This window comes from Microcaecilia unicolor, chromosome 5 (genome assembly GCF_901765095.1).
Source record: "Microcaecilia unicolor chromosome 5, aMicUni1.1, whole genome shotgun sequence".
Lineage (NCBI taxonomy): Eukaryota > Metazoa > Chordata > Amphibia > Gymnophiona > Siphonopidae > Microcaecilia > Microcaecilia unicolor.
Genome location: NC_044035.1, coordinates 176,095,263 through 176,112,701, shown reverse-complemented (window position 1 = coordinate 176,112,701; position 17,439 = coordinate 176,095,263). Strand labels below are relative to the sequence as shown.

Here is a 17,439-nt window from a genome sequence, read left to right as displayed (position 1 = left end):
TTCTTTCCCAGCATTATCAAAATTGACGCCAATGAAACTATTCATACTTTTCAATAGACATTTTCTTATAGGATAATAGGCTACAAATTGAGCTTCTCCAAAAAGGAATCTACTGGGTAACCCTAGTGTGCCAAAGCCTGCAGGAGATGTTGGGATGGGGAAAAGGCAAAGCTCGTGTGCCAGCCCCAATCCCACACCTGCCGATGGGTCCGACAAATGGAACAGTGTCAACAAAAAGCTTGCCATCTCTCATAAAGATAGACTAGCCAGTGAAGCTTTTTCAAAACTGGAGTGATATGTGCAGATCTCGGCACTCCTATAATCAAACGTGTGCTGTATTATGGATGACCTGCAGAGCCTGGAACGTTGCAGTTGACGTCCCCAAATATAATGGATTACAGTAATCAATCCTCATCAACACCAGGCTCTGCACAATCATCTGAAAATCTGAAGTAATATATATTTAGGTAAGTGAAGCTACCGCGGTTGACCACGTTTCTGACTCCTCCAAGTGAGACGTGAGTGCCTTCCACTTCCCTCTACTGTGACCTGCCCTTGGGGAAGAAGGACGTTACCTCTGAAGGGGGCAGGCCGGTATCGACGACGGCAGCCAATGTACTAGCTAGAGGCAGAGCAGAAGGAGAGAGAATCAGCGTCCTTCCGTCAACAGCATCGTGGTCAGCACAGGGGAGAGCGAGGGGGGCCAGAAGGTGACAGGAGCTGAGCGCTGCCACTGAATACCAAAGATAATGCGTCCATGTTGGCGTCGCGGTCGGGGTCAGCACAGCAGAGAGATGCGCCGGCACTTGTGGGAGATTGCCCCTGGCCTCGGGTCCCAAAATATTGGGGGTGCTCGAGCACCCACAGCACCCACGGAGTCGGCGCCTATGAGGGGATATGAACACAGGGGAGATACTGGACAAGGAAATATAGGAAAACAGAGATGGATGATGGACGATGGACATGGATAAAGAAGAAATGTCAAATAGACAGGAGACCCTGGCAAGTGAGTTCAGAGAAGACAGAGGGAAGCAGAAACCAGAGACTGAGACCAATATGATTTGAAAAATAAAATGACCAGACAACAAAAAGGTACAAAAAATTATTTTATTTTCAATGTTGTGAATATAATATCTTGAATTTGGAATGTACATCTTGCCAGAGTTGATTTTAAACATGGCTGGGGTCCAGGACAGAAATCTAGGAAAGGACCCCAAAGTCCATTACCAGGTTGCGTCTTCAACTTCCAGCAGGCGGGCTTTCTCTGGCTAGGGAACTAGGCACAATTGCCCTAGTTGCAACCCCTAACACCATCCCTGGCATGTGCTGTCTTTATATTTTGCCCAGGAGGAAATACGTTTCTTTCATGTTTCTCTGGTGTTGTACTACATGCAAGGTCTGGTTTCTTGGGGTTTCTGTTTAATTTATATTTCTAGAGTTTGTGGTCACTTATTCTGTATTTGACATTTGTGTTCTGTGTGTGTGAGTGAAGTATTCTGTTAGCATGACGTTTCTATGTAGCATTCTGTAGTAATTTGGCTTGTTCATCTTTCCTAATAAATGTATTTGTATTTTAGGGCCCCACTATAATATTTAATGCACTTCCTTTTCATAGGTAGTAGGATCCTTGTTTTTGGAAGTTAGCGTTGGCATTGTAGATTTGCTGTGGGTTCTCAGTGACTTTTGTTTTATAGATTTTTTTTTAAATTAATTTATAATATGTCTGTAATTGAGATTACACTAGAAACCAAAATGTCTTTGTATGATGAGTTTTATGGGGAAATGTCCTTGCTGTGCTCTGTATCCATTGTTGGTGGAGGGCCAGGAGGTCCTCTGGATGCAGAATGTGTTTGGCTTCAATACCATATGTGTGTTGGAGGACCATGGCTCAATGGGGCTGACGTGCAGTCTATTGTACTACCCTTAGCTCTCAAATGGCCTGCAGCCACTGAAGCCTGCACTGCTACCCTCATTGAAGTTATGGGGAGTGAGGTAGGGACAGAGCATGGGTGCATCCGGTTTCTGTTTTTTCTCTTTCAAAAAAGTTGTAGTGCCAACCCATCCACCCTGTTGGCCCACCCAAAAATTGCCTTCTGGCTACGCCACTGCTGCCAGCGTGAGTGTCTGTCTCAGGAGGATCCAGCACAGAAGCCTGCTGGTTCGAGTGTCCACACCTAAGCGAGCCTGCCCTGGGGAAGGAGCTGCCCAGCCTAAGCCTCGATCCCTGTGAGTGCCTGCAGTTAAGGGCCTTTCTCTAGGAAGTTTACTTTAGTAGTCCATCAGTTTGAGTAGAGGGTGTATAACAAAATAAAAGAAAAAGGGGTCATGTATTGGGAGGGCTAGATAGGAATTTCCCTTGCTTATCTTTTTATTTGAATTTAGTTAGCCCACAAGGTCCCTTGCCAGAGAAAATACTGATTGAGGTTAGCACACACAACGAGCACAGGGAGTCAGGATTTTCATTTTTTTAGTTCTTTGAGTCACAGCAGTAGGTATCCTGGAGTTCCTGAGCCGGTGAGCTGACCTCGCCAACCGAGGAGACATGGATGTGGAGAAGACCAAGGTACCCAATGCAAGAGAGCAGCGATGCTAGCGAAGATTTGATACACCGGTAGCATTATTGTGCACACACAAATTGAAAAAAAAATATATATATCAGATCTGAGTACCATAATTAGGGTTGTGTACATGTTTGGGATGTTTTATGTTATTGCAGAAGTGGGGTTGGGGTCTTGGAACTGTAATTGTAGTTTTGAACATCTTATTGCCTTTGTAACTTATCACAAAATATTTAACACCTTGCACTATTTTTATTTAATACTAGCAAACTTTAACAATTGGTACCAACATTAAGGAACATATCCAAATGTTTCTATTTATTTTACCATTTAATAAAATAGTTAATATTTTTTTCTTGTCAAATCCCTTGGTTGCGTGGAGTTTATTTGGGAACCCTATTTGAAACTGTGACATTCCTATATATTTATTTCTTTAATTATTGTAATTACCTGATCTACGACTAGGGGGTTTACACCACTCCTCCACTCTATCTATCTGTAAGTGCCTGAGCAGAGGGTAGGAGGTTGCTAGGGTCTGGTACACAAAGCAGTCTGGGGCAGGGTAGTCTAACTGGAGGGAGAGAAGGGCTGCTGGTAGACATCTGCTCCACTCAACTAGCTATTCTATGCTTCTCTGGATCAGGCAACAACTTTCTCATGTACAATGTGTGTGAGAAATTTTTTTGTTGAGCATGACCTTGGAATACATAATACACAATAGTTAATGCATGTTAATGCGTCTGCAGTAATGATTTTCACACAATACCTGTGCTAAAACCACTTGAGCATTGCTTGGCCAGTAAAACCAGCGGTAATGTTTTGTGCATTGGCCGTGTGCACAATCACATGCCAGTTTGTGCACACAGGTGGGCGCTGCTTATTACATCAGTCTTTGAGAAGTGAAACAGGGCAAGAGCTTGTACACAGAGTCTGCCAGTTAAAAGAGGTGTGGGGGGGAGGCGGGGGAGGAGTGAGGTGACCTAACTCTTTGAGCAGCAAGGTTGGTTATGGCAGGCCCAGTTGCAAGGGATAAAGGGGGTGTGCCCAAATGGCTTCAGAAGGAAGTTGGAGTGGGATCCCTGAGTGCTTCCACAGTGCTTGGCTTCTTTCTGATAGTAGGTCTTAATCAATGTACTCAGAAGCATGGCTTTTTAAATACTTGAGAAAAAGCAGGAGCTGTAACATGAGCTACGTGTACGGTGCTGGCACAAGCCAAGCTAATGACGTTACAGGAAATTATCCTTGCAATGTACAGCCCGTCACTGAACAGGCGCTCTAAGTGTTGGACCCAAAAGAGATTCTATTTCAGTGTGTTATTTTGTCTCATTTGTGATAATTCTAAGCCTACCACTGTTCTTCGCTACTCTTCCCAGAACAAACCCCGTTTCCCAGAACCCACGCGACACAGAAGGAGGAGCAGCGCGAAGGCTGAGCCTAGCCAATAAATAATAATAAATAGATCAAGAGAAAAGTTTATTACCGGAGGCGGTCTAGAAGACGCAACAGCTCAATCTTAGTAGTTTAGGATTTCCCAGTGCCAGAAGAGATACATATATATATATTATAGATTCTGCAAGTTCCGCGCCCTCAGGACTGCACCTGGGGGCCGCGCGCTACACCCCTGGAGACCCCAGAAAAGGAAGTGCGAAGTGTCACTGCACCTGACCTGAGGGCCGCGTGCTACACCCAGAGAAGAGGAGGCGCGCGGCACAGCTGGCGAGAGCAGAAAGTGACGTACCTGTGCTGTGCTGGACATCTCACACCTCAAGTAAGCGCGTCTCAAACCCCAGACATAGTTAAAGTTGTACGTCGTTTTTTTTTTTTTTTTTAATTGGATCAGGAAACAGCGTTGGAGTAGCTGTTAAGGTCTCTGGAGCATTTTCTGACATTGCAGTTTATTAGGTGCCTGTGGGCATAAGGGATTGCGATTATTTTTTGTATCTGCTGTAATCTTTAATTGGATTGCTGTTAACTTCTACAAGTATCCCGTGCGAGAAAAAAAGCTGGGTTTTTTTTCCCCAATCTGGATAGTTTAGGAGCCCTGCTCTCTTTCTCGGGGAAAGAAAGATTCTGGGTAAAATCTTTTATCGGTAATTTATTTATTGATTGAGAAAGCCAGATTAAAGCAAATGGCTTGTTTTGGAATTGTAGTCCAGAAGTGCAGAGAAATAGAAATGATTTACCCAAACCAAGGTTACACATTATTATCAGATTTTGCACGATAATAGACCAGTGAGGTTTCAATCTTGCTTTGATAACTGATGGGCTCTGTAGTTAAAGGAAATCTAGATGGGAGTTGGCTCTGAGACTGGAAGTCCAGTGATTTCTTATTTTGCGACTTGTAAATCAAACGTGTTTTACACAAATTCGATGCTGTACTATATGCAGAATATTTCCTGGCCTCACTCCTCATCCTGATTTGATTTATTCGGGCAAGGGAGCATTACCGAAGCTTCAGATCATGAATGATGACATTTGGGACCCTAGTGAAGGCGGAGATGTCAGAAGTGAATGAAGCTCGATTCTTGTCACGCGCACGAAAAAAATCAGGAGTAGAGTACATGTACAGCATGATAAGTTTTGAATCAAAAATGATAAAAGCTCATTATTTTTTTTGAACTTGCTACACAGTATGATGTTGAGTCTGACCACATGGAACAGTTTTGCGACCTGCCAGCCTCAGAGTTAAGGGGTTAGCATGGGGAATGTGAGAAAAACCGTTCATTGGTTGTAGTAATGGTGATGATGAGTGTCGATATCTGACAGGGGAGCTGAGAAAGGGTTGGATATACTTTGAAACCTGTCAACCTTTTTTTGTGTTCTGTTTTCAAATCTGAGAAAAAGTAAAGCTTAATCAACCCGTTGGTGTAATTTCATGGTCTGTTGTGTGTGCAGTTTTGTTGGTGAAATGTCAGGCTTTTTCAAATTTGCATTAAATATGCACCAGATATCCAGTGTTAAGTGCAGAACACTACCAGACCTTGGAGTATTTGAGTATCACTTTTCTGATGCTGCATACCTTTATAATGTGTGTGTCATGGACGTATGTATCTTGGTTTGCTGATATATATGTAATCCCTTTCTTATGTACACCTTTGGACAGGGGGACCCCACCCAATAACAGACTGACTGGCACTGCTCAGTCATGGTGAGGGTTGCAAAGGGAGATAAGGTTTTTACTACAAAGACTGTCCATTCAAGATTGATTTTCCAAACAAAAGTCGTTACTGTAAATTATCTTCAACACAAATAATTTGGCAAATGGTACATTTCTCTACGTTACATCCATTCTACTAAGCTGAAAAAGACCTATCTCTGTGACCCTCCCACTCCTGAGATCACATCCCTTCTGGAATCTAGGCTTCCTTTAGACTGGTATTTTCTCTCCCTAAGCCACCCATGTAGGGATATGCATTTTTCATTTTAGTGCATGATTTTTTTGTTAAATGCATGCTTATTAGTATAGACTAACATGAAATAAAATGATTAAAATGAAAAAAAAAAAAAAAAAGAAAATAGAACAAAATATTTTCCCCTGCACACCGCTGCGCTGCACTATTTCTTCTTTAATGCTCAATCTCTATCCTTTTCTCTGTGGGCACCGTGGCCATAGCACTGGATGGGCAGCTCCAACAGACTTGAACTTAGCTGGGGGCAATATTTCCAAATAGGTTAGTTTTTTTACACGTGCTGGATTAGATTCTATAAATGGCACCTAAGAAAATTGAAGCCGAAAAAAATAGCACTTACGTGCGATTTATAGAATAGTGCTAAGTGCCGGGAACTGCAGCTACATTTAGGTGTGATCAATTAGGCGCGGATCCCTCTAATTCTATGACAACACGTATAAATTTTAGGAATGCCCCCAGCCCACCTTTCCCCCTCCCATGGCCATACACTGGAATTTACATGCATCTCTTTTTAGAATATGCCTGAAAAATGGGTGCATAAATTCTACTTATTGCCAGTTAGTGCTGATAATTGCTTGTGCTGCGTATGCCTTGTAGCGCTATAGAAATGCTAAATAGTAGTAGTAGTAGTAGTGTTATTTCCCAATTATTTATTTTAGTTACATTTGTACCCCATGCTTTCCCACTCATGGCAGGCTCAATGCGGCTTACATGGGGCAATGGAGGGTTGAGTGACTTGCCCAGAGTCACAAGGAGCTGCCCGTGCCTGAATGGGAATCAAACTCAGTTCCTCAGTTCCCCAGGACCAAAGTCCACCACCCTAACCACTAGGCCACTCCTCCACTCCACTGGCACTGGTTGGCTCGTTAATCAATTAGTTGCATTCACAAATTGGACGCACAGCCAAATTTGTGCACACAACTCAGTGCCATATATAGAATCCGGGAGAATTTCACGTCTAAACCAGGGTAACTGGAGTAAGATTCTCCATCTCAAATTTACTGCTGGAATTTTACTTGCATTGTGCCAAAGAGAGCTTCCTTCTAGACTTTATAAGTTCCATACTTAGGCCTTTTGTCAAGGTGTTCTTGTAAATTTCTTTTCATTATGCCCATGGCACTAAAATCAATGGGAAACATTTCTTTATCTTTTGTCAAATTTTCTTGGTCTCTGACGGCATTACGTGATACTTGAGGATCTTCTCTCTCTATTCACATGATGCATAGAATAATCACTTGGCACTTCTATTATCAATGCAATCACAAAAAAAGAATAGAGTACTAAACAATATGTATGACAAATAAAGTTGTGCATTATTTATTACAAACTTTGCTTAAAACCCCCCTATTACCATAAATCCACTCTGGATTTTTATGTATAGTCTCCCTGCCTATATTTAAATACATTAATGCCATTCTCATGTTTCTTCTCCTTTACCACTATGGTTTTCTTTTTTAAAATTTATTTATGAATTTAGCAATATCACACAAGAAAATACACTTGTATAGGAACATTTTGCAATATAGAAAAAGAGAAAAACATCAGTTTAAATTTGAAAATAATTTTAGGCAAATTAACAAAATCCACCATTATTGAGGGTAACCCAGCTGTAAAGGGGAAAATGTAGGAAACATAAAATAAAAAGGAAAGCCTAACAAAAGCAGAGTTATATTTTTCAAACCCCTCCTTAAGATTCCTCCTTGGGAATCGACACTAATCTGCTGCACATCAAGGGTTCTTTTACTAAGGTGCACTAATGGATTTAGCGTATGCTAAATGTGTTGATGTCTTATCATTTAGCACATGCTAATTGTTAGTTTGTGCTAAATCTGTTAGTGCAGTTTAGTAAAAGGACCCGCAAGAAAGCAGTCAGATGAGAGTGATCAAAAATATATATTTAGAAAACTGCTAAACTACAATGAAATTTCAGAAAGAAAGAAGCTCTCAATTGCAAAATTCCTGGATGAAGTAACAAAAAATGCTTCCAGTTTTCCTCAGTTTCATAGGAAATATCAGGAAAAGCTGTAATTCTTCCATCCAAAAATATCTTTCCTTCACTTCTTGTAGTTTGTTTATAAAGGCTATCCTCTTTTTCCTTACCTTTTCAGCTACTACTTTTGAGAACCAAAGTGACCTCCTTTTCCTTTTATTTACTTTCCTTACAAAATGGTTTGTTGCCCTTACAATAGCTCCTTTCAGTTTTGCCCTTTGCTTTCCAACTTCATCCAGATGTTCTCATCCAGACAGCAGTTCCTTGAGGCAATCCCCCATCTAAGTAAAGTTAGATTTTTTTAACGTCTAGAAACTTCTCCACACACATTGCCCCCATATTTATATTCCATCAGTTGTTGCTCCCCAGAGCCAGGAGAAATCAGAGTCAATCCCCTCTTGAACAGAGGAAGCTGCTTTCATTGCGATAACTTGATCTTCCATGCCCACCCAGGCAGCCGGCGCGGCAACCGTCCGCTCCTCCTCCTACCTACCCATTTTTTTCCTGTAATGCAGGCCAGGTCCTGATCCAGAAGTGAGCAGATGTAGGCGCCGGCAGCGATCATTGTAGCCGCTACTCCTCCGTCGCTGCTCCCCATCTGGTTTCATTCTGCTGCTTTACGCTCCTCCGCTCCTCCCACAGTGCACACAATGGCGCCACAGTGCTGAATGGAAAAATCTGCTGGCTGCCATTGATATCGTGTTCTTCACTTTCCCCTCGATGGCTCAATCAGCTTTTTTTGTTAATCTCTCCCCCCTCCCACGGCCTTGGTCTTAACACTCCCCCTGTGGCCCTACAACAGCAGCACAGAGTGCGAGTCTGCACCAGTGCCTGCCACCACCGATGCCCAGCTTCCTAGCCCAGGTAAAATAAATATTTTTAAAAATTGTTAACATGTACACTCTAATGCTGGCTGATGGTGGGGTTCTGAGTAGGGGTGGGCTCTTCATTTTGCCTCACCCAGAAACCCAACGAAAATAAATGTTAATAGTGCCCAGGTAGTATATTTGTCGTGTTGGTGCCTTGGTGGGTTTTTGGGTGGGGTTGGTCTTTGAAGTGCAGTGCCTTGGTAAAATATAAAAAAAAAGTTTTAAATTTAATGGAGGTGGGTTTCTAGGTGGAGGTGGGCTTTGCAGTGCCCAGGACATAAAAAAAAGGGTCATATTTAATGCTGCTGTCCTTTGGGAGGGGGGGGGGGAGATGCCAGACCATGCGGGGATGGGTAGGGGGTAGGACAGGGCTGACACTAGGTTACAGGGAGGTGTGGGGGAAGGGTAGGGCTGATGCCTAGCTATGGGATGGATGGTGGGAAAGGAAAGGGCTGATACCAGAATGGATGAGGGAGGGGGGGTAAGGTAGAGAAGGGAAGAGCTGATATTGGGCTATGGAGATGGATAGGAGGGTAGGGAAGGAAAAGAAGGGCAGATTCAGGGATAGGGAGATGGATGGTAGGGAAGGGAAACGCTGATTCCAGTCTATGGGGATAGATGGGGGGGGGGGGAAGGGAAGAGCTGATGACAATTTCTAATTTTTGGTCCTTTATTCTGTAATTGATGAGGGTTGGTCTGTGTTCTGCATGTGACTGAGTAGGTGAGAGATTCTGCTGGCATGTGGTTTGTGTGGGGATCTATGAGTCTGACTTGTCTGGCTTTTCCAATGGGATGCGTAGTGGTGTTGTGTATATTTACTGCTGCCTTTGTAAAGGTACTGTTATTGGAATTGATGTTAAGGTTTGCAACATAGGATCTGAGAAACCTCAATGCAGGATTTAGTGCTACTTTACAAAGTACCTGGCAGTGAAGGGATTTTGTTGCTATTATTGAGGTGCTACCAGAATTTGAATACATTGTTATATGTCATTGCTGTAATTATATTGCAGGATCCTGTCATGTGCATTGAGATGTTTGCCATTATAGTAGACTTATGTCTGGTCAAATTTGATATGGCATAATGTAACTATGTTTAAAAATATCAGTTTTTCCATTAAGTATGTCTGTGGTTTATGTTGATCCAGGGCAGCTGTTGGGCAGACTACTTAGAAATCCATCATCAAGTGCATTCTACGGCATTATTTTGTAGTATCCCAAGAAACACTACTCGTACCTATATACACAGTGCCCACCCATATTACCTCTGGGCCCACCCAAAATGTCAGGTCTGGCTACGCCACTGCTTCCATGCGGCTTACCTCTGTACCTTCTCTGCTCACCATGTTCAACTTTCATTCCAGAGAGCAACATTTCATTTCTGGGGCAGGGGAGCTTGAAGTCTGTGGTTGTGGCCAGGGCTGGTCTTAGCAAGTGCGGGGCCCTGTGCAGACCAATTTGATGGGGCCCCACCCCATCTCTGCCCCCACCCTAGCTCCACACAAGCTCCGCCCCCACCCTAGCTCCAGGGCCGGCCATCCCCTCCGAGCTCCAGGACCATCCGCCCTCCCTCCGAGCTCCAGGGCTCCTCCCTCCTTCCCAGCTCCAAGTCCTCCCTCCTCCCAGCTCCAAGGCCTCCCTCTCTCCCTCCCTGCCAGCTCCAAGGCCGGCCTTCCTCCCAGCTCCAAGGCCTTCCTCCCTCCCTCCCTGCCATTTCCAAGGCTCCCCACCTTCCAAGGCCTCCCCTCCCTCCGAGGCCTCCCTCCCCTCCCTCTGAATTTTAAAAGTTACTTCGTCGGGTTACAGGCAGCGGCAGGAGTTAAAAGCGTGCGAGCTGCTCGGCGCTTTAGGAGCCTTCCTTTCCCTCTCTCAGCTCTGGTCCCGCCCTCATTTCCTGTTTCCACGAAGGCGGGATCAGAGCTGAGAGAGGGAAAGGAAGGCTCCTGAAGCGCCAAGCAGCTCGCACGCTTTTCACTCCTGCCGCTGCCTGTAACCCGACGAGGTAACTTTTAAAATTCAGAGGGAGGGGGACTGGAACTCGCGCTGCGCAGGGCCCCCTTGAGCGCGAGGCCCTATGCGGTCGCCTCGCCCTAAGACCGGCCCTGGTTGTGGCAAAGGGGTTCTCCGTCTGGGCTCAGTGTGGTATCGGGCCCATAGGAGAGCTCAGCTCTCCCACAGCGGAAACACTTCCAAACAAGTCAACTTTGTTTACTGAACCACCTCTCATCTGCCCAGATGCACCGGTCATAAGAACATAAGAATAGCTATACTGGGTCAGACCAATGGTCCTTTTAGCCCAGTCTCCTGTTTCCAACAGTAGCCAATTCAGGTTACAAGTACCTGGCAGAATGTCAGATAGTAGCAAGATTCCATACTACCAGTCCCAGGGCAAGCAGTGGCTTCCCCGTGTCTTTCTCAATAGCAGACTATGGATTTTTCCTCTAGGAACCTGTCCAAACCTTTTAAAAACCCAGATATGCTAACTAGTGTAACCATATCCTCTGGCAATGAGTTCCAGAGATTAATTCAATGAGTGAAAAAAATACTTTCTCCTATTTGTTTTAAAAGTATTTCCATGTAACTTCGTTGAGTGTCCCATAGTCTTTGTACTTTTTGAAAGAGCGAAAAATTGATTCACTTTTACATGTTCTACACCACTCAGGATTTTGTAGACCCCTATCATTTCCCCTCTCAGCCATCTCTTTTCCAAGCTGAAGAACCCTATCCTCTTAAACCTTTCCTCATATGAGTTCCATCCCCTTTATCATTTTGGTTGCCCTTTTCTAATTCTGCTATATCTTTTATGAGATATGGTGACCAGAATATCATAGAACCAGAAGCTGGCAAAACAGGAGGCAAAGAGTACTTGCCTCCCTGACTGCTCTTATGCGTTTTTGACGTTTAAAAAAAAACCAGTGGCTGTTCCCTGCTGATTGATTTTTAATATGGAGAGTATTGTATAGATTTACGGAGGATGGTCCATTGCCATGGAATCGCTTTAGCAACTTCAAGTGTTTTTCATGGATTTGTTTGGATTATGCACAAATACCTAGTGCATGGTCTTTTTAAAGACCTTCAGATATCAATTATTGTAGCTGTTCTTCTCCAGTTATTGGATAGACAACTGCAAGACTACTGAGCCAGGCATGCAGTGCCGAAACATGGTGTCGTGTTGAGTCATTTATACAACAGCAACATAAGAAGTGTTTTTTATGCAACTTGTATACATTATGTGAATTAAAGTGCTGTTTGTTCTTAAGTCCTTTTGTTTGGTTTGAGCCTTCTTCCGTTTCCCACTTTTTGGTGTTTTGTGGTTTTTTTTTGCTCTTACACTTTCCCATCCTGAAGGTAATCCCACCCAGAGCACAAGACAAATAAGGTAAGACCTGTTGCATCATCTTAGCATGCAGCTGCCATCTTCAGGAACTACCTCCATTTGAGATTTTGACCACCATGGGTTTCTTGCATCAAGCTTCTCATTAGTTGGAATGAGAATTTCCCAGTTGATCACAGCCTTTTAATTTTCCATAATAGTATTAGGGTCCTGGTACCATTGCTTTTCTGGCTTGAATGATGCATACCAACTTGCTATATTTTTCTGTATAGAGTATTTCTCCTATCAGAGCTTTGTAGCCAGCTACGAGATGAGTAATCATTTCCAGCTCTTTCTTACATAATCTACAGTACGTATATATGTTTTACCAGTTTTTTCCATGCTTGCTGTGAACTGTCTTTTCTGTATTTCACTGTTCTGGGCTGCAACTATCAGTCTCTCATTCTTAGATTCAGTTGACCTCTCCTTAACCATTCATATGTCTGGCTTTGATTGATGTATAGAGCAACACTTTGTATTCTCCTCTGGATTTGTTTATTTGCCACTTCTTTTTCCTAGTTTGCTGATCTTACTCTTTAAAGATTTTTTTCTCTTGTTTTGCAATATCAGTTGCCTCCTTCCTTTGCTCATTTGAATACTTGGTAAGATTTGATGATGGAGCTGGATCCTGGAGGTTTACTTTCATATGTCAACACTTTTTATGTATGTGGATTTGTTGATGCTGTTAAGTAGGCTTAGACGCTTATAATAGTAGCCTTTTATGTATAATCTATTTGTACAAGATCTATTTCTCCTTTAGTTTGAATGTACAGGCATCATGGCATATACTAATTCTTATCAATTACTTCATGGACATGGAGGTGTTTTTTATTCATACATCCATATCTTTTAGAGGTAGGTTGCAAAGCTGTAAGAATAGGAGAATTGCTAACTGATTAATGACTTGTATTTTATTCTGTGGTGCAAAGAAACTTTTCAGTATTAATTTTATCTCTTAGTATTTTATCTCATAGTATTATTTACTGATCTTTTCTCTCAATAATTTATGATTGATTGCTCTCCCTTGAAATTCAGAACCTCCAGAGTAGCTTTTTCAGGAATGCTGCCTGTTCCACATCAGGATCCAAAAGGTAGGAAGCATGCCAGACTCTCAATGCATGGATGAGATGATATTGCAGGGAGAAGAGATTTTAGATTTGTTAGGATCTGAGCAACATTCTGAAAAGGGGGGCTGTTCCAGAAAGATGATGCCAGTAGCTTAGTTCCAGCCTGGTTAGGGTGCAGCCCAACATTTAAAAAGGAGATAAAACTTTAAAACTAGACAGGGCTGGTCTTAGGCAGGGGAGACAGGGGTGGCTGCATAGGACCTCACACTCCCAGGGGCTCCGCTGCCCCAGCATATCCCACTGCAGACCTGCATATTTATTTATTTATTTATTTATTTGTTACATTTGTACCCCACATTTCCCCACCTGTTTGCAGGCTCAATGTGGCTTACATAGCGCCGGGGGCGAAAGCCTCCTCCGGTCAATAAACAAATATAGAGCAATGTATTACAAATGAAATAGATATGCACAGACACATTAGGAAACATAGAGAGTGAAGTTATGTAAAGTTCACTAAGTTCAAAACAAGCCTGGGTTTACTTGAGTCGCTGGATTCAGGTGATTAAGTTGGATCATTAGGATATGCCTTTTCGAACAGTCTTTAGTGATTTCCAGAAGTTGAGGTGGTCATATGTAGTTTTCACGGCCTTTGGGAGTGCATTCCAGAGTTGTGTACTTATATATGAGAAGCTGGATCCACGAACTGATTTATATTTGAGTCCTTTGCAACTAGGGTGACGGAGATTTAAATAAGAGCGTGATGATCTGATTGAGTTTCTGGTTGGTAGGTCTATGAGGCCAGACATTTATCCTGGGACATCGCCGTATATAATTTTATGGACCAGGGTACAAATTTTAAAAGTAATACGTTCTCTGATTGGTAGCCAATGTAATTTTTCACGAAGGGGTTTGGCCCTATCAAATCGCGGTCGTCCAAATACAAGTCTGGCTGCCGTATTTTGAGCAGTCTGAAGCTTCTTTATAAGATTTTCTTTGCATCCGGCATAAATTCCGTTAGAGTAGTCGGCATGGCTAAGGACCATATCTTTTCTCTCCCCCCTTCACAATGTCTTGATATCCCATTCTTGATTCCCCTCTGTGACCTTCCCCTCAAACCTCCCTTTTGTGGATCTTTCATAGTTTGTGCAGCAACAACATCAGTATGTTGAAAAATCAGATCAATTCTTGTATACTGCTAATATCCCCTTTCCAGGGTTCAGTGCGATTTACATTCTAGGTGAGACAGACGCCGATAATGCTAGTGTGAGGCATGAGAACAATTAGAGACCGTTGGCATAATACATGAGACCAAAAACATTATACGAAAGGATAATGGATGATACTGGGAGGTAGAAGTCAGTGGATTGTTATGAAGTAGTGTTTGGAAAGAGGTTTATAGCCTCTTCCTGAAGCTAAGGCAGCTGTTTTCTGTTCTGGTGGCAAAAGGTAGAGTTCCATATTTTAACTCCAAGTACAGGGAATAGAGAACTGAAAATCTTCAGATTTACAATTGTCTTTTGAAACGGTGATGCTAGCATCAGTTGTTCTTTCAATCTGTTAGACTGGACTAAATGTGGCAAAGTGGTCTTAGTCAGCAGTTCAGAGGTGAAACCCTGTAAGATTTGAAAAACTAAACAAGCATCTTTGAACCTGAGTCTCTTTGCTATAGGAAGCCAGTGCAGTTTGTTAAGATGAGTTGAAACACTATTAGTCTAGGAGCTATATTCTGTATGATTTGCAGTTTTTTTTCTGATATTGACACTTAATACCAAGAAATAGAACGTTGCAATAATCCAAGTGATGTATGACTGACATTTGGACTAGTAATGCAGTGTTTTTTGGTTGAAGAATGATCTGGCTAGATGTAGCTGTCTCATTTTGATTAGTTTTTTCTTCCATAGCTGGTTAATATGGGAAGAGAAAGTGAGTGAAGAATCAAGTAAGACCCTTAGTATTCTAGTTTCAGACTCAATTGTAAAGCTTTGACCATTGGACAAAGATATTGATGATGGGACCACAACTCCCTGATTTTGGAACCACAGGACCTTGGATTTTTTGCACATTCAATTTCAGTTTATTGGTCAGAGCCCAGGTGCTAACAGCAGTCATGCCATTTGCTACAGACTGAGTTGTATCTTTGTTTGATGCTGTCACTGGTAAGAGAAGCAGGATGTCATCCGCGTAGGATAATAATAGTTCATTAAGACCCAGGTGTATTGAGGCAAGGGATGACATAAAGCGATTGAACAGGATAGGTGAGAGGGGAGATCCCTGCAGGACCCCGCAGTTAGGAAAGCTGGTTATTTTGCTTGACAGAATAGCTTCGATTTCAAAAGAAATTCACTGCCCATTTGATCACAGTCCTTGTTATTCCTATCAGGTCCAGGCATTCGAGTAGCAATGTGTTGTCAACCGTATTGAACGCCGCTGATATATCAAATTGGGGAAGAATTACTTGGTCGCCTTGGTGTAGGTGGTGTTTGATATATGTAGTTAGAACTAGCAGCAATGTTTCCGTACTATGTGACCATCTGAAGCCAAATTGTGACCAGTGTAATAGAGAACATTTTTCCAGATATAGAATTGTTTACTGATGTAGGTTTCTAATACTTTAGTAAAAACGGGAATGCTTGCCACTGAGTGGTAGTTTGCAGGCAATGTTACATCTAGCCCAGATTCCTTCAACAGTGGAGTGAGAACAATTTTTCTCATATCAGGAGGAAAAGAACCAGTTTTTAACAGCTCATTGAGATCATCGAGTAACCAGTTTACTGCTTCCATAGGGATGGATTTGAGTAGGTATTTTAGGCATTGTTCCAGGGAGCAGTTGGCTCGGGAGCATTTCAACAGCAGTGATCTTACATTCTCAACTATTAGTGGTTGAAAAGATTCCCAGTTTTGAGTCCTTGGATTGTAGGATCTCCGGCGATTGAGGCTGAACTACGGGTTGGACTATTTTTCTCTGTTGGAGTAGCTTTAGGTAGTTCAGACCTAATTTGGACAATCTTATTGGTGAAATGATCAGCTAAGTCTTGGGTGGTGGGACTTGTTTTCTATGAATGTTCATCGTCATTAGTGGAAGCTAGTTGTTTTAACTAAGAAGAAAAGTTTTTGTCAAAATCATCTTGACCTATTAGTCTGCTATATTAGTACTGACGTTTGGAATCGGCTACCTTCTTTTTGTAGCGTCAGAAGGCTGACTTCCATTTGGATTTATCAATAGTATCTTTGTTCTTTCTCCGTTGCTTTCCAAGGTATCAACATTCCCTTTTTAGGATGGATAGTTATTCTGTAAACCATGGTCAATTTCTGGACGTCTTGACCTTTTTAGTGATAAATGGAGAAATTTTGTCTAGTATGGCTTTCACCTTGGTATCCTAGCGGGATTTGATAGAACCATGTGTAGGAGATGAGGTAGTGAGGGAATCTGTTAGCTCAGACCAGAAAGTGACCTCGTTGATTTTACCTCTGGTGGAGATGAGTTTGGAGGACTTGTTCCTGGTTAAGCTTGGTGAAATCCAGTTAGAAGTGGGTCAGACCATGGTACTGGCTTCCATTTGAATGAGCTGATCAAGCTATTAGGATAGGAAGTCATGAAGTCTAACGTATGGCCTTTTTCACGAGTTGCACCCTTGGAGAATGTAGTTGGTTTGCAGTCCTTCAGGAATGATTTGAAATTGTGGACATTGGTGTCCGCATCATTTTCCAAGTGTAGGTTTAAGTCTCCCAGGAAGGTAATCCTAGAAAATTGGGACATGGCAGAGGAAGTAATCTCTACAAGTTGAGGTTCTGCCTTGGACCAAGCTCCTGGAGGACTGTAAATGAGGAGTAGGGTGATTTGATTTGCTTCTTTTGAATCATCGCAGAATTTGTACAGCATATATTCCAGTTCAGGGAAAACCCCAGAACTAACTAAATGGTCTGGTACTGTGGAGCCTCGCATTTGAATGGCAGGAAATTGCTTCTGGGTCCCTCCCATATGCAACAGGAAGCATGCTTCAGGGAAGCAGAACCGGCAGTGACTTCTGGTGCTCAAATGCGAGGCTTTACAGTGCCTTACTCTTTTAACCTCTTATTGACCTATAAGTGCATTCACTCTGCAGCCCCTCACTACCTCTCCACCCTCATCTCTCCCTACACTCCTTCCCAGGAACTCTGTTCACTAGGTAAATCTC

The 17,439-nt window shown here is 42.7% G+C and overlaps 1 protein-coding gene across 4 annotated transcripts in view; it reads left to right on the top strand.

Moving 5' to 3' along the window:
* The first annotated feature begins 3,696 nt into the window (after nucleotides 1–3,696).
* The window catches only part of IL34 (interleukin 34), a 144,940-nt gene continuing 131,197 nt past the window's right edge, over nucleotides 3,697–17,439 (top strand). Inside the window, exon 1 of one of the 4 annotated variants that reach the window (XM_030203603.1) lies at nucleotides 3,697–4,326. The gene's annotated coding sequence lies outside the window, so the exon portion shown is untranslated. Of the gene's footprint in view, nucleotides 4,327–4,386; nucleotides 4,425–17,439 lie in introns of those variants that run through there. The other 3 variants (XM_030203604.1, XM_030203600.1, XM_030203601.1) reach the window with 3 other exon arrangements.